This window comes from Oryzias latipes, chromosome 18 (genome assembly GCF_053564925.1).
Source record: "Oryzias latipes strain Hd-rR chromosome 18, Olatipes_Hd-rR_3.1".
NCBI lineage: Eukaryota > Metazoa > Chordata > Actinopteri > Beloniformes > Adrianichthyidae > Oryzias > Oryzias latipes.
The window spans coordinates 5,531,446-5,550,000 of record NC_136254.1 but is presented as its reverse complement, the minus strand read 5'-3'; the positions used below and the strand labels follow the sequence as shown (position 1 = coordinate 5,550,000).

The following is an 18,555-nucleotide window of genomic DNA, read 5'->3' as shown; positions in this document are numbered from 1 at the left end:
GGCATTTATGTGCTACTGCTTCCTAAAAAAATTCAGAATGATTGAAGTTACAGGTGAACTTTTAGAGAACATTTCATCCAAAAAGGTCCGAAAACGTCTTTTTAGGCAAAACTACAAACACCTATTTTTTTTCATAACTTAATCATCATATATCAACACCATTTATTTTTTTAAATGTAGGGATCTGTGTTTGCTGCCTTCCATATTTTTTTCAGAAGTCCAGGTGAAACAGATGATTTTAAAAAAATCCTGATTCATCCCAAAACCTGTGCTTTTTCCGTCTGGACTCCAAACAAGTGTGTTTTAAAATTACTTATGCTTCAAATATCCACACCAAGTTTAACACGCATATAGTTGAACATGTCTAAATGCTTCTTGAATATTCTTTACAGATATAAAATGAACTGGTCAACTGTAGGATGTCATTTCCTCTTACATGGTTCAGTCTTTTTCTCATGCTGCAGCCTGCTCCTCAATCTTTCCTGTTGCTGGAGTCAAATTTCACCCCCCCCCCCCCCACACACACACACCAGCTGCCTGTTTATATGCTAACTAACCCAGAAGTGAGGTGACAATAGTTTAGACACAAGAGGGAGGGCAGACTGCTTTTTCATTTGTTTTGTATGTCTTTCATAGATTTTTATGAATAATCATTGCTTTTCTAGTCATGTAAAATGCAATTAACTTAATATTTTATCTTTTTTTTTTTACAAACAAAACATATGAATGTGCTCCAAAACAAAACCCAACTCTCAGTACAGTTCTACAGATGTAACATAAGACTTAGACAGTAAATGTCTCTTTTATCCTTTTTTAATCAATGCTGCAACTTCTTTTCCTTAATATAAATCCAATGAAATTAAACTACAAAACCAAAAAACACAACCTATAGCAAATTTCTCTAAATAAATTATGTGTATATACAATATGTAGCACTTTTAAACAAAATAATAACAAATCCTTCCAATACAAGCACAGAAAAATGGAACACAAAATTTAAAACCCAAATTTGAAATGGCAATTTTAAAAAGATAATTTTTTCAGCCTGCTAAAAGTGCACAATTGTAAAAGCTCTTTTATATAGACAACTGTTTGGTTGCTTAGAGCTCTAAATATAAAAACAATGCCTTTATGGACGTGGCACGGATGGCACGGATGTTCAGCAGGGTAAACCCCAGGAAAGCGGCGGGACCTGATGGAGTTCCCGGAAAGGTTCTGCGGGCCTGCGCCGATCAACTCTCCCAGGTCTTCACAAAAATCTTCAACCTGTCGCTAGCTCAGGCTTTCATCCCTGCTTGCCTGAAGTCATCCACTATCATCCCGATACCCAAAAAGTCCTCATCCACAGCCTTCCTCACGGACTTCCGCCCAGTTGCACTCACTGCTGTAATCACAAAGTGTCTGGAGCGGCTGCTCCTGGGACACATCAAAGACTCCCTCCCTCCAATCTTCGTCCCCCACCAGTTTGCAGAACAGAACAGATCCACCCCCACTCTACATCGATGGAAACTGTGTGGAGAGGGTCCACAGCTTCACCCTCCTGGGCACCACCATCTCTGCTGACCTCACATGGTCTAACAACACCATGACTGTCATCAGGAAGGCCCAGCAACGCCTGCACTTCCTGAGAAAACTTAGGAGGAACGACGTCAGCCAGGAGCTGCTGGTAACGTTCTACCGCTCAACCATTGAGAGCATTCTGTCCTATGGCATCACAGTGTGGTTTTCCCACTGCACTGAAGCAGAACGGCAGAGTCTCCAGAGAGTGGTAAAGACAGCGCAGAGGATCATCGGCTGCCCCCTCCCCTCACTGAAGGACATTTACCAGTCTCGCTGCATCAGCAGAGTGACTAGCATCACCACTAACTCCACCCATTCTGCTTTCCCTCTGTTTGAACTGCTGCCCTCTGGAAGGAGGTACAGGTCCATCAGAACCAGGACAAACAGACTAAGAAACAGCTTTTTTCCATAGGCAATTATCATACGGAATGCACATACGTCCACCAACCACACCTCACTCTAATTTTACTACAATGCGTGCAATATCCTGACTGTCTAACCGGGTCACTGTGCAATAACTTGATATTTATTAAGCTGTGCTCACAGCAACTCATGTAATTCCTTTCTATTTTATTCACAAATATTTAATATTTAACAGTTTCTGTCCATATTGTTCATTTTTTGTTAAGAGTTGTAAATACAGTATTTCTTTTTCTATTCTATTTTTATTTTTATTTTATGTAACTCCTTCACTCCAAGGCTGCTGCAATTTCATTGTATCCCCATGTACAATGACAATAAACGATTCTGATTCTGATTATATCACTTAGACACAGATGGAGAACCATATCAACTGGATTGGTAACAGCAACAACCACCGACCAAGCCGGCAAGCCCTGGCAGAAAAGATCCCCACAAGAAACACTGCAGGCTGTTCCATAAAAAATATAGTTTTACCATTGCCTTGCAGATCACAGTTGAAGTGGTTTAGTTTTCCTAAAAAAATTCAGAATGATTGAAGTTACAGGTGAACTTTTAGACAACATTTGATCCAAAAAGGTCCGAAAACGTCTTTTTAGGCAAAACTGCAAACACCTATTTTTTTGCATAACTTATCTTTCAAATATCAGCACAAACAAATTAAAAACGGTAGAGATCTGTGTTTGCTGCCTTCCATATTTTTTTCAGACTTAAAAGTGTAACAGATGATTTATAAAAAATCCTTTTTCATCCAAAAACCTGTGTTAAATCTGTCTAGACTCCAAACAAACATTTTTTTATGGTAACTTATGTTTCAACAATCGACACCAATTTTCACACACCTATAGCTGAACATGTCCCATAGCTCCCTGAATATTTTCATAGATATACAATGAACTGGTCATTCTAACATCTAGCATTCTAACATCTAACATCTTACATGTCAAAGCCTCTCTCAGCCTGGCTCTGCTGAAGGAGTCGTGTTACAACCCCGCCCCCTCCTGCTGGGACCCCTGCTATGTAAATTAGCAAGCAGTGAACAGAGAGATGAGGAGTAAGAATGGCCATTACTCAGGCATGCATAATCCAAAGACAGCCAGTTAAACACTGAAAGACATATTTTTCGGTATGTCTTTCATACATCTTTAGTATTAAAAACTCTCCAAGATGAATGTGCCTGACTCCACCTGCAGGTGGATCACAGACTTCCTGACGGACAGACAGCAGTATGTGAGGCTGGGGAAGCTCGTCTCAGATACTCGGACCACAAGCACCGGATCCCCCCAGGGCTGTGTCCTTTCACCCCTGTTACTCTCCCTGTACACAAACAGCTGCACAGCTGGTCACCTGTCTGTCAAACTCCTGAAGTTTGCTGACGACACCACACTCATCGGCCTCATCTCTGACGGAGATGAGTTGGCCTACAGGAGTGAAATAGCCAGGCTGGTGTCATAGTGCAGCGCTAACAACCTGGAGCTTAATGCTCTGAAGACAGTGGAGATGACAGTGGACTTCAGGAAGGCCCCAGCCCCCCTCCCCCCTGTCATCCTCTGTGACTCCCCGGTGACCTCTGTGGAGTCCTTCTGCTTCCTGGGAACCATCATCAGCCAGGACCTCAAGTGGGAGCAGAACATCAGCTCCATCACTAAGAAGGTCCAGCAGAGGATGTACTTCCTGAGGCAGCTGAAGAAGTTTCACCTCCCTGAAAAGATGCTGGTAGACTTCTACGATGCCATCATCGAATCCACCCTCACGTCCTCCATCACAGTCTGGTTCGCTGCGGCCACGGCCAGAGACAAGGCCAAGCTGCAACGCGTCATCCACTCAGCAGAGAAGGTGATCGGCTGCCACCTCCCGTCTCTCCAGGAGCTGCACATCTCCAGGACCTGGAGGCGGGCAGCCAGGATTGTAGCCAACCCCTCTCATCCAGGACATAATCTCTTTCGGCCCCTCCCTTCTGGCAAGAGGCTCCGGTCCATCAGGACCAGGACCTCGCGCCACAAGAACAGCTTCTTCCCCACTGCAGTCAGCCTGCTGAACAGTACCCCAACTCCCCCAGGTGACCCCCCCCTCCCCCCCCCGCCCACCAAAGGACTGTCGGTGCCACTTACAGGCCCCACCATCCCAGCCCATCTGTGCTCCCACTTTAATTCACCTTACTCTACTGTATATAGTGTGTTGTTGTTGTTAACTTAATTTTTAACTTATTCTTAATTGCACTATACACCAAGTCAAATTCCTCGTTTTGTAAAGTGCGCTCTACTGAACCTGGCAATAAAACTTTTTCTGATTTCTGATTCTGATTCTGATTCTATTAATCATTGTTTTTTATTCATTCAAAATGCAATTAAATCAATATTTTATCTTTTTTCTTTTCCTTTTTCTTTTTTTTTATCTCTTATATCCTTTTTTATAATCAATGTTTGAACTTCTTTTCCTTTCTATTGTCATGGTTTCAGTTTGTTGTCTTGTTTTTCGCTTTAGTTCTTGTTCTGTCTTGTTTGGTTCTGTTTCCTGTTTTATTTTGAAAGGTTTCCTGTCTTGTCATGTTTCTTGAGTTTTACTTCCTTTGGTCCCCATCTGCCCTAATCGTGTTCACCTGTGTCTTGTCTGCCCTGTCTGTATATAAGTCTTGTCTCTGCCTTCCTCCTGTGCTGGTCCATTAACTTCTGCTCATGTTGATCACGTCTTCTTGTCTGGCGTCCATGTCCCTTGCCATGCCACAGTAAGTTTTTGTTTTTAGTTTTGTCATCCTGCTCTGCAGCGCTTTTTGTTAGTTAAATAAACCCACTTGCCCTGAACCCGTTTGCCTCCCGTCTCTGCGCCTGGGTCCTACCTGCTCTCGAGCCTCCCCCCCACACGACATCTATACATCCAATGAAATTAAACTACAAATCAACAAACACAACTGATAACAAATGTCTCTAAAAAATGATGTGTATATTTGCAGAACCTTAAAAACACCAAACAAATAACAAATGCTTCCCAATTAAAGCACAAAAAATGGAACACAAAATGTAAAACCCAAGTTAGAAATTGCAATTTGAAAAAGATACTTTTTTCAGCAGCTTTTCAAAATCAATCACCAATTCTACTCTTCTGTGGATGAAACAAAGAACTCCAGAACAATGAAGCCATTTCTCTAAGTCTCTCTCACCTTCAGTTTTAAACAAGGTCTGTGAAAATCCACCATACATTGGTCACATGAACTCAGAGACCTGCTAAAAGTGCACAATTGTAAAAGCTCTTTTATATAGACAACTGTTTGTTTGCTTAGAGCTCTAAATATAAAAAAAAATGCTTTTCTATCACCTAGACACAGATGGAGAACCATATCAACTGGATTAATAACAGGGTGGCATGTTTAGGTTTAAACTTACATCAAAAGACAACATGAAGCTGTCCATCACATTTTTGACCTAAACATGTAAACACATCCTTGGCTCTGCGGTTAGGAAATGGTATTTGGGAATCTCTTTATACCAGGAGCCAGCCTGGCCATTGGAACATCGCCACAGTGCCCATCCAGACTGGGACAGCAACGGGGTCCACTTCAGAGCCGTGAGCTGCTGTGTTTAACTCCAGCTGTCCCAGCAAGGGAAACAACTGCAGCAACATCCACTGACCAAGCTGACAAGCCCTGGCAGAAAAGATCCCCACAAGAAAAACACTGGCTCAGGCAGGCTGGTCAAAAAAAAATAGTTTTGCCATTGTCTTGCAGCTCGCAGATCAAGTGGTTTAGTTTTCCAGTAATGTCAGTCAAGAATGCAAGTTCAGATTCACAATGTTCATATTCACCATATTCAACAGACATCTCCTCCAATAGCACCTTAAAAATCCTGTGCTGTTTTGCTTTGCAGCTGAGGTTGTTTACGATTTTCAGATTAAGAGTCATTATATGTCCAGAGCCAATCACTTCTGCACATAAGGCCTGCTGGTGAATGACGCAGCAGTAATGCAGACATTTTGGAAAGTCTGGGTCAGCTTTACAGTGAGTGATGAAACCTGTTTGTCTATTGATCATAGCAGGAGTCCCATCTGCAGTCACTGCTACCAGCTTTTCTAATTGTACCTTTTTCTGCACAAAAACTCCTTCACCGTGTTATACATTTCAACTCCTCTTGTAGTTGTCAGGGCAGATGTGTCAGGAGTTCTTCTCTTGTGGAAACCAAAAGCTATGCTGTACTGTTGCCGTCCACAGACTCATCACACTGGACGTTAACCACCTGCACTTTGCAAGATCCCGGTCCAGCTAATTGGCCAAGTTATCAGACATAGCTGACACTCATCTAGACATTGTAGTGGAAATTGAATGAGTTCTATTGTTCTCATCCTTAGGGACAGTGATAGCAATTATCATCATTGCTTGAATTTTTTTCATGCTATATGCAAAAGTCTTTGTCCCTTAAGGCAACAGATTACAGCCCCCCCCCCCCCCCCCCCCCCCCCCCAGGCTGCTGTCGTATTAACATTAGCTTGGAGCTCCAGAATGGACAAGAAAAAACGACGAGAATGGCTCGAGCAGGGCGTTGCTCACGGGGCGGTCGCTCGTGCCATGCGGTCGCACGTGCTCGGGCCCGCTAAATGCTACTTGTAGCTTTAATTATTATTATTATTATTATTATTATTCTACCGGAAGAGTCGCCTTTTTGAGGCCTTTAACATACCCCAAAACTCACCAAATTTGGCACACACATCAGGAGTCGCGAAAAATTTCGTATTTTATAGGAGATTGGCATGGGCGCACAAAAACGGCTCGATAGCGCCACCTACAGTGACTTTTGTCCCGACGCCCCGCATACGCTTTAACGTACAAGCTTGAATTTTACAGGGCATGTTCTTCAGATGGAGACCTACAAAAAAGTCTGAAAGGACCCACCTGTCACTCGCACAGGAAGTCTGATATATTGAGGTCAATATGTCATTTTTGCTTCATTTTGGACATTTGCAGGCCTAGCTCTAGAACGAACTCCTCCTAGAGATTTTGGAGTAATGACTCCAAACTTTGGTTTTGTAAACTAGACACATGTCCGATGTTAAATTGCGAAGCTTTTAAGTTTTTACGGATGTTTGTGACCGTGGCGGCGCGTCGAAAATGGAGGTCATATTGAAAACACGCCATGAAAAGAAAAATGGCCATTACTCAGCCATGCAAAATCCAATCTGATCCAAAATTGATATGCATGATTGTAGTCTGACTCTGAACACATCAGAAGTGGAAAAATCCAGAACAGGTGTAGCGCCACCTGCTGGCAAAAGGAAATGACATGTTTTACTTGGAGCATCACTGCTCCGAGTAGGATGAGCCGACACACCTCAAAATGATGTCCACCTGTTGAAAAGCCATTGAAGTTTACTCTGATAAAAAGCCATAACTTTCAATGCGGGGGTGTGGTCATGACAGAGCGGCGAAGTTGGGCGTCTCGCCATGCACACAAAAGTTGCTCTCACGTGCACATTCCTTGTCCAATCTCACTGAAATTCAATAGAGGTGATGAGGCTTCCATTCTGAACCCATGGATATGACAATCTTGGACGAGCTCCATAGCGCCACCTAGATATTGACAAATACATTTTATGTCACATTCTGACCTATCTTTTCTCTTTGCTTTGTCCGACATTCATAAAATTACAACAGGAGATACTCATAAGGGTCTTCTCTCATCGTCTAAAGTTTCATGGGTGTACACCTGACGGTGCCTGCGCAAGCCACCACCAAACAGGAAGTGGTTGATTGCGTTGCAGTCAGATAATTAAAAATTCATAAAAAATCAGCCGTTTGTATCACGAGGCTGAGATTTCAGAATGAGATGCCTCATAAATATCTCCAACTTAGATATACAGCACTTGCATGGGTGAACAAAAACGGCTCAATAGCGCCACCTACCATGTTTGTTTTTGAGAGCCCCGCCATGTTCTTTAACATACAAGCTTGATTTTTACAGGACATGTTCATCAGATGAAAACCTACAAAAAAGTCTCTTGGTACCAAGCTGTCAGTTGCACAGGAAGTCTGCTATATTGGTGTCAATATGTCATTTTTGGTGTATTTTGGTCATTTGCAAGCCTCGTTCTAGAACGAACTCCTCCTAGAGATTTTTGAACAATGACTCCAAACTTTGGTTTTGTAAACTAAACACATGTCCAATATTAAATTGCGAAGCTTTTAAGTTTTTACGGTTGTTTGTGACCGTGGCGGCGCGTCAAAATTTGAGGTCGTTTCGAAATCACGCCATGAAAAGAAAAATGGCCATTACTCAGCCATAAATAATCTAATCTGATCCAAATTTGTTGTGCATGATTGTAGTCTGACTTTGAACACATCTGCAGTGGAAAAATCCGAAACAGGTGTAGCGCCACCTGTTGGCAACAGGAAATGACATGTTTTACTTGGAGCATCACTGCTCCAAGTAGGATGAGCCGACACACCTCAAAATGACGTCCACCTGTTGAAAAACCATTGAAGTTTACTCTGATAAAAAGCCATAACTTTCAATGCAGGTGTGTGGTCTTGACAGAGCGGCAAAGTTGGGCGTCTCGCCATGCAGACAAATGTTGCTCTCATGTGCACATTCCTTGTCCAATCTCACTGAATTTCAATGGATATGATGAAGCTTCCATTCTGAACCCATGGATATGACAACTTTGGACGAGCTCTATAGCGCCACCTAGTTATTGCATGGGGCACATTCTGCCCTGTATTTTCTATGTGCTTTTTCCGATGTGCATGAAATTAAAACTGGAGATACTCAGAAGGCTCTTCTCTCATCATCTCAAGTTTCATGGCTGCACATCTGACGGTGCCTGCGTAAGGCACTGCCAAACAGGAAGTGGTCGATTCCGTTGCAGTCATATAATCAAGCTTTATAGGAAATCAGCCGTTTGTCTCAGGAAGCTGAGATTTCAGAATTAGATGCGTCTTACAAAGCTCCACGTTTGAAAAGCAGAACTATACGTACGAGAAACATTTAACCACCTTAATCACCCTATTGTGCTAAAAGCAAATTTTGGGACATTTTGACTCAAGCAAATATTTTTATCATAACTTCTGTTTAGTTTATCAGCACCAAAATAAAAAATATTTACATTTATAAAATGAACTGGTCAACTCTAGGATTTTATTTATTCAATCTTACATCCTCAAGCTTTTCATCAGTCTCCCCTGCTGCAGGAGTGGTGTTAGCCCTCCCCCCCCCCCCCCCCAACCCCCGGCTGTGTGCTCACATGTAAATTAGCCAGGAGTGGCAGACAGAAAGTAGAACAGTTAGAAAGCCTAGTTCAACCCTAAAATACAGCATTTTCCTTTGTTTTGTTTGTCTTTTATACATCCTTAGCACTAATCATTGCTTTTTTATTCATCCAAAATACAATTAACTTTATATTTTATCTTTTTTTTTTTTTTTTACAAACAAAACATATGAATGTGCTCCAAAACAAAACCCAGCCTCAGTACACTCCTACAGATGTAACATCAGACAGTAAATGTCTCTTTTATGCTTTTTTTAATCAATGCTGCAACTTCTTTTCATTTCCTTTCAATACATCCAATAAAATTAAACTACAATGACAACAAACACAACATATAGCAAATGTCTCTAAGAAGATTGTGTATATACAATATGTACCACCTTTAAACACCAAATAAATAACAAATCTTTCTAATAAAATCACAAAAAATGGAACACAAAATGTAAAACCCAAATTAGAAATTGCAATTTTAAAAAGATACATTTTTCAGCAGCTTTTCAAAATCAATCACATATTTTACTCTTCTGTGGATGAAACAAAGAAGTCCAGAATAATGTAGCCACTTCTCCAAAGTCTCTGTCACCTTCAGTTTTAAACAAAGTCTGTGAAAATCCATTATACATTGGTCACATGTATTCAGAGACCTGCTAAAAGTGCACAATTGTAAAAGCTCTTTTATATAGACAACTGTTTGTTTGCTTAGAGCTCTAAATATAAAAAAATGCTTTTCTATCACCTAGACACAGATGGAGAACCACATCAACTGGATTAGTAACAGGGAAACATGTTTAGGTTTAAACTTACATCAATAGACAACATGAAGCTGTTCATCACATTTTTGACCTAAACATGTAAACACATCCTTGGCTCTGCGGTTAGGAAATGGTAATTGGGAATCTCTTCATACCAGGAGCCAGCCTGAACATTGGAACATCACCACAGTGCCCATCCAGACTGGGACAGCAACGGGGTCCACTTCACAGCCGTGAGGCTGCTGTGTTTAACTCCAGCTGTCCCAGCAAGGGAGACAACTGCAGCAACATCCACTGACCAAGCTGGAAAGCCCTGGCAGAAAAGATCCCCACAAGAAAAACACTGGCTCAGGCAGGCTGGTCAATAAAAAAATATAGTTTTGCCAATGTCTGCCAGCTCGCAGATCAAGTGGTTTAGTTTTCCAGTAATGTCAGTCAAGAATACAAGTTCAGATTCACCATATTCATATTCACCATATTCAGCAGATATCTCCACCAATAGCACCTTAAAAATCCTGTTCTGTTTTGCTTTGCAGCTGAGGTTTTTTTTATGATTTTCACAATAGGAATCATTATGTGTCCAGAGCCAATCACTTCTGCACATAAGGCCTACTGGTGAATGACCCAGCAGTAATGCAGACATTTTGGAAAGTCTGCGTCAGCTTTACAGCTTACAGTGAGTGATGAAACCTGTCTGCAGTCACTGCTACTGGCTTTTCTAATGGTACCTTTTTCTGCACAAAAACTCCTTCACCGTGTTATACATTTCAACTCCTCTTGTAGTTGTCTGTTAGGGCAGATGTGTCAGGAGTTCTTCTCTTGTGGAAACCAAAAGCTATGCTGTACTGTTGCCGTCCACAGACTCATCACACTGGACGTTAACCACCTGCACTTTGCAAGATCCCGGTCCAGCTAATTGGCCAAGTTATCAGACATAGCTGACACTCATCTAGACATTGTAGTGGAAATTGAATGAGTTCTATTGTTCTCATTCTTAGGAACAGTGATAGCAATTATCATCATTGCTTGTTTCTTAATCTGATAAAAACCTTCTTCTACTTGATGAGAAATTGAGCAGGTCTAAACGAGGCTTAGATTTAAGAATTTTTTTCATGCTATATGCATAAGTCTTTGTCCTTTAAGGAAACAGATTACAGTCCCCCCCCCCCCCCCCCCCCACAGGCTGCTGTCATATTAACATTATCTTGGAGCTCCAGAATGGACAAGAAAAAACAACGAGAATGGCTCGAGCAGGGCGTTGCTCACGGGGCGGTCGCTCGTGCCAGGCGGTGGCACGTGCTCGGGCCCGCTAAATGCTACTTGTAGCTTTAATTATTATTATTATTATTCTTCCGACTTTTCCGTCGCCTTTTTGAGGCCTTTAACATACCCCAAAACTCACCAAATTTTGTATACACATCAGGAGTCGCGAAAAATTTCATATTTTCTAGGAGAACGGCATAGGTAAACAAAAATGGCTCGATAGCGCCACCTGCAAAATTTGTTTTCGCGAGCACCTCCATATGCTTTATAGTACAAACCTGATTTTAACAGGGCATGTTCATCGGATAGAAACCTACAAAAAAGTCTCTTGGGACCAAGCTGTCAGTCGCACAGGAAGTCTGATATTTTGATGACAATATGTCATTTTTGCTGTATTTTGGTCATTTGCAGGCCTCGCTCTAGAACGAACTCCTCCTAGAGATTTGAGAGTAATGACTCCAAACTTTGGTTTTGTAAACTAGACACATGTCCGATGTTAAATTGCAAAGCTTTTAAGTTTTTATGGATGTTTGTGACCATGGCGGCGCGTCAAAATTGGAGGTCGTTTCGAAAACACGCCATGAAAAGAAAAATGGCCATTACTCAGCCATGCATAATCCAATCTGATCCAAAATTGATGTGCATGATTGTAGTCTGACTCTGAACACATCTGCAGTGAAAAAATCTGGAAAAAGTGTAGCGCCACCTGCTGGCAAGAGGAAATGACATGTTTTACTTGGAGCATCACTACTCCGAGTAGGATGAGCCGACACACCTGAAAATGACGTCCACCTGTTGAAAAGCCATTGAAGTTTACTCTGACAAAAAACCATAACTTTCAATGCGGGGGTGTGGTCGTGACAGAGCTGCAAAGTTGGGCATCTCGCTATGCACACAAAAGTTGCTCTCACGTGCGCATTCCTTGTCCAATCTCACTGAAATTCAATGGATATGAAGAAGCTTCTATTCTGAACCCATGGATATGACAATCTTGGACGAGCTCTATAGCGCCACCTAGTTATTGCATTGGGCACATTCTGCCCTGTATTTTCTCTTTGCTTTGTCCGATGTGCATGAAATTAAAACTGGAGATACTCAGAAGGGTCCTCTCTCATCATGTAAAGTTTCATGGGTGTACACCTGACGGTGCCTGCGTAACAGGAAGTGGTCGATTATGTGCACCCAAATAATAGAAATTTATTATAAATCAGCCGTTTGTCTCAGGAAGCTGAGATTTCAGAATTAGATGCCTTTAATAACCTCCAGCTTTGATATGTAACACTATAGGGTCTACGAGAAACTTCATCACTTGATTTTTTTAATGAAATTTTGGACTGAACAAAGATTTTTAGCATAAATTCTGTTTAGGTTATCAGCACCAGGAATTCAACTTTCATAGGCATTTATGTGCTACTGCTTCCTAAAAAAATTCAGAATGATTGAAGTTACAGGTGACATCTTAGAGAGCATTACATCCAAAAAGGTCCGAAAACGTCTTTTTAGGCAAAACTACAAACACCTATTTTTTTTCATAACTTAATCATCATATATCAACACCATTTATTTTTTTAAATGTAGGGATCTGTGTTTGCTGCCTTCCATATTTTTTTCAGAAGTCCAGGTGAAACAGATGATTTTAAAAAAATCCTGATTCATCCCAAAACCTGTGCTTTTTCCGTCTGGACTCCAAACAAGTGTGTTTTAAAATTACTTATGCTTCAAATATCCACACCAAGTTTCACACGCATATAGCTGAACATGTCTAAATGCTTCTTGAATATTCTTTACAGATATAAAATGAACTGGTCAACTGTAGGATGTCATTTCCTCTTACATGCTTAAGTCTTTTCCTCATGCTGCAGCCTGCTCCTCAATCATCCCTGTTGCTGGAGTCAAATTTCCCCCCCCCCCCCCCCCCCCCACACACACACACACCAGCTGCCAGTTCATATGCTAACTAACCCAGCAGTGAGGTGACAAGAGTTTAGACACAAGAGGGAGGGCAGACTGCTTTTTCATTTGTTTTGTATGTCTTTCATAGATTTTTATGAATAATCATTGCTTTTCTAGTCATGTAAAATGCAATTAACCTAATATTTTATCTTTTTTTTTTACAAACAAAACATATGAATGTGCTCCAAAACAAAACCCAACTCTCAGTACAGTTCTACAGATGTAACATAAGACTTAGACAGTAAATGTCTCTTTTATCCTTTTTTAATCAATGCTGCAACTTCTTTTCCTTAATATAAATCCAATGAAATTAAACTACAAAACCAAAAAACACAACGTATAGCAAATTTCTCTAAATAAATTATGTGTATATACAATATGTAGCACTTTTAAACAAAATAATAACAAATCCTTCCAATACAAGCACAGAAAAATGGAACACAAAATTTAAAACCCAAATTTGAAATGGCAATTTTAAAAAGATAATTTTTTCAGCCTGCTAAAAGTGCACAATTGTAAAAGCTCTTTTATATAGACAACTGTTTGGTTGCTTAGAGCTCTAAATATAAAAACAATGCCTTTATGGACGTGGCACGGATGGCACGGATGTTCAGCAGGGTAAACCCCAGGAAAGCGGCGGGACCTGATGGAGTTCCCGGAAAGGTTCTGCGGGCCTGCGCCGATCAACTCTCCCAGGTCTTCACAAAAATCTTCAACCTGTCGCTAGCTCAGGCTTTCATCCCTGCTTGCCTGAAGTCATCCACTATCATCCCGATACCCAAAAAGTCCTCATCCACAGCCTTCCTCACGGACTTCCGCCCAGTTGCACTCACTGCTGTCATCACAAAGTGTCTGGAGCGGCTGCTCCTGGGACACATCAAAGACTCCCTCCCTCCAATCTTCGTCCCCCACCAGTTTGCTTACAAAGCAAACAGATCAACGGATGATGCCATTTCCATCACCCTCCACACTGCGCTGAGCCACCTGGAACACAGAGACACCTACGCCAGGATGCTCTTTGTGGACTATAGCTCAGCCTTTAACACAATCATTCCTGACATTCTGGTCAACAAACTGTCTGAACTAGGACTCCACCCACTCACCTGCTCGTGGATCAAGGACTTCCTGACAAACAGACCACAGACAGTCAAACTTGACCCCCACCTCTCCTCCACCCGGACGCTGAGCACAGGCTCCACACAGGGATGTGTGCTGAGTCCTCTGCTGTATACACTGTACACAGCAGACTGCAGACCAGCCCACACCAGCAACACCGTGGTGAAGTTTGCAGACGACACTACTGTGGTGGGGCTGATCTCTGGGGACGACGAGACGGCCTACAGAGACGAAGTCCTGAAACTCTCAAGGTGGTGTCAGGCTAATAACCTCATCCTGAACACCACCAAGACCAAGGAGATCATCCTGGACTTCAGAAAAAACAGAACAGATCCACCCCCACTCTACATCGATGGAAACTGTGTGGAGAGGGTCCACAGCTTCACCCTCCTGGGCACCACCATCTCTGCTGACCTCACATGGTCTAACAACACCATGACTGTCATCAGGAAGGCCCAGCAACGCCTGCACTTCCTGAGAAAACTTAGGAGGAACGACGTCAGCCAGGAGCTGCTGGTAACGTTCTACCGCTCAACCATTGAGAGCATTCTGTCCTATGGCATCACAGTGTGGTTTTCCCACTGCACTGAAGCAGAACGGCAGAGTCTCCAGAGAATGGTAAAGACAGCGCAGAGGATCATCGGCTGCCCCCTCCCCTCACTGAAGGACATTTACCAGTCTCGCTGCCTCAGCAGAGTGACTAGCATCACCACTAACTCCACCCATTCTGCTTTCCCTCTGTTTGAACTGCTGCCCTCTGGAAGGAGGTACAGGTCCATCTGAACCAGGACAAACAGACTAAGAAACAGCTTTTTTCCACAGGCAATTATCATACGGAATGCACATACGTCCACCAACCACACCTCACTCTAATTTTACTACAATGCGTGCAATATCCTGACTGTCTAACCAGGTCACTGTGCAATAACTTGATATTTATTAAGCTGTGCTCACAGCAACTCATGTAATTCCATTCTATTTTATTCACAAATATTTAATATTTAACAGTTTCTGTCCATATTGTTCATTTTTTGTTAAGAGTTGTAAATACAGTATTTCTTTTTCTATTCTATTTTTATTTTTATTTTATGTAACTCCTTCACTCCAAGGCTGCTGCAATTTCATTGTATCCCCATGTACAATGACAATAAACGATTCTGATTCTGATTATATCACTTAGACACAGATGGAGAACCATATCAACTGGATTGGTAACAGCAACAACCACCGACCAAGCCGGCAAGCCCTGGCAGAAAAGATCCCCACAAGAAACACTGCAGGCTGTTCCATAAAAAATATAGTTTTACCATTGCCTTGCAGATCACAGTTGAAGTGGTTTAGTTTTCCTAAAAAAATTCAGAATGATTGAAGTTACAGGTGAACTTTTAGACAACATTTGATCCAAAAAGGTCCGAAAACGTCTTTTTAGGCAAAACTGCAAACACCTATTTTTTTGCATAACTTATCTTTCAAATATCAGCACAAAAAAATTAAAAACGGTAGGGATCTGTGTTTGCTGCCTTCCATATTTTTTTCAGACTTAAAAGTGTAACAGATGATTTATAAAAAATCCTTTTTCATCCAAAAACCTGTGTTAAATCTGTCTAGACTTAGTATTAAAAACTCTCCAAGATGAATGTGCCTGACTCCACCTGCAGGTGGATCACAGACTTCCTGACGGACAGACAGCAGTATGTGAGGCTGGGGAAGCTCGTCTCAGATACTCGGACCACAAGCACCGGATTCCCCCCAGGGCTGTGTCCTTTCACCCCTGTTACTCTCCCTGTACACAAACAGCTGCACAGCTGGTCACCTGTCTGTCAAACTCCTGAAGTTTGCTGACGACACCACACTCATCGGCCTCATCTCTGACGGAGATGAGTCGGCCTACAGGAGTGAAATAGCCAGGCTGGTGTCATAGTGCAGCGCTAACAACCTGGAGCTTAATGCTCTGAAGACAGTGGAGATGACAGTGGACTTGAGGAAGGCCCCAGCCCCCCTCCCCCCTGTCATCCTCTGTGACTCCCCGGTGACCTCTGTGGAGTCCTTCTGCTTCCTGGGAACCATCATCAGCCAGGACCTCAAGTGGGAGCAGAACATCAGCTCCATCACTAAGAAGGTCCAGCAGAGGATGTACTTCCTGAGGCAGCTGAAGAAGTTTCACCTCCCTGAAAAGATGCTGGTAGACTTTTACACCGCCATCATCGAATCCACCCTCACGTCCTCCATCACAGTCTGGTTCGCTGCGGCCACGGCCAGAGACAAGGCCAAGCTGCAACGCGTCATCCACTCAGCAGAGAAGGTGATCGGCTGCCACCTCCCGTCTCTCCAGGAGCTGCACATCTCCAGGACCTGGAGGCGGGCAGCCAGGATTGTAGCCAACCCCTCTCATCCAGGACATAATCTCTTTCGGCCCCTCCCTTCTGGCAAGAGGCTCCGGTCCATCAGGACCAGGACCTCGCGCCACAAGAACAGCTTCTTCCCCACTGCAGTCAGCCTGCTGAACAGTACCCCAACTCCCCCAGGTGACCCCCCCTCCCGCCCACCAAAGGACCGTCGGTGCCACTTACAGGCCCCACCATCCCAGCCCATCTGTGCTCCCACTTTAATTCACCTTACTCTACTGTATATAGTGTGTTGTTGTTGTTAACTTAATTTTTAACTTATTCTTAATTGCACTATACACCAAGTCAAATTCCTCGTTTTGTAAAGTGCGCTCTACTGAACCTGGCAATAAAACTTTTTCTGATTTCTGATTCTATTAATCATTGTTTTTTATTCATTCAAAATGCAATTAAATCAATATTTTATCTTTTTTCTTTTCCTTTTTCTTTTTTTTTATCTCTTATATCCTTTTTTATAATCAATGTTTGAACTTCTTTTCCTTTCTATTGTCATGGTTTCAGTTTGTTGTCTTTTTTTTCGCTTTAGTTCTTGTTCTGTCTTGTTTGGTTCTGTTTCCTGTTTTATTTTGAAAGGTTTCCTGTCTTGTCATGTTTCTTGAGTTTTACTTCCTTTGGTCCCCATCTGCCCTAATCGTGTTCACCTGTGTCTTGTCTGCCCTGTCTGTATATAAGTCTTGTCTCTGCCTTCCTCCTGTGCTGGTCCATTAACTTCTGCTCATGTTGATCACGTCTTCTTGTCTGGCGTCCATGTCCCTTGCCATGCCACAGTAAGTTTTTGTTTTTAGTTTTGTCATCCTGCTCTGCAGCGCTTTTTGTTAGTTAAATAAACCCACTTGCCCTGAACCCGTTTGCCTCCCGTCTCTGCGCCTGGGTCCTACCTGCTGTCGAGCCCCCCCCCCACACGACATCTATACATCCAATGAAATTAAACTACAAATCAACAAACACAACTGATAACAAATGTCTCTAAAAAATGATGTGTATATTTGCAGAACCTTAAAAACACCAAACAAATAACAAATGCTTCCCAAATAAAGCACAAAAATGGAACACAAAATGTAAAACCCAAGTTAGAAATTGCAATTTGAAAAGATACTTTTTTCATCAGCTTTTCAAAATCAATCACCAATTCTACTCTTCTGTGGATGAAACAAAGAACTCCAGAACAATGAAGCCATTTCTCTAAGTCTCTCTCACCTTCAGTTTTAAACAAGGTCTGTGAAAATCCACCATACATTGGTCACATGAACTCAGAGACCTGCTAAAAGTGCACAATTGTAAAAGCTCTTTTATATAGACAACTGTTTGTTTGCTTAGAGCTGTAAATATAAAAAAAAATGCTTTTCTATCACCTAGACACAGATGGAGAACCATATCAACTGGATTAATAACAGGGTGGCATGTTTAGACAAAATGAAGCTGTCCATCACATTTTTGACCTAAACATGTAAACACATCCTTGGCTCTGCGGTTAGGAAATGGTATTTGGGAATCTCTTTATACCAGGAGCCAGCCTGGCCATTGGAACATCGCCACAGTGCCCATCCAGACTGGGACAGCAACGGGGTCCACTTCAGAGCCGTGAGCTGCTGTGTTTAACTCCAGCTGTCCCAGCAAGGGAGACAACTGCAGCAACATCCACTGACCAAGCTGACAAGCCCTGGCAGAAAAGATCCCCACAAGAAAAACACTGGCTCAGGCAGGCTGGTCAAAAAAAAATAGTTTTGCCATTGTCTTGCAGCTCGCAGATCAAGTGGTTTAGTTTTCCAGTAATGTCAGTCAAGAATGCAAGTTCAGATTCACAATGTTCATATTCACCATATTCAACAGACATCTCC

General features: G+C 42.3%; 1 protein-coding gene across 4 annotated transcripts in view; it reads right to left on the bottom strand.

The window, feature by feature from the left end:
- Positions 1–18,555, bottom strand: part of sorcs2 (sortilin-related VPS10 domain containing receptor 2) — a 443,700-nt gene that overhangs the window by 75,755 nt on the left and 349,390 nt on the right. The window lies entirely within an intron of this gene.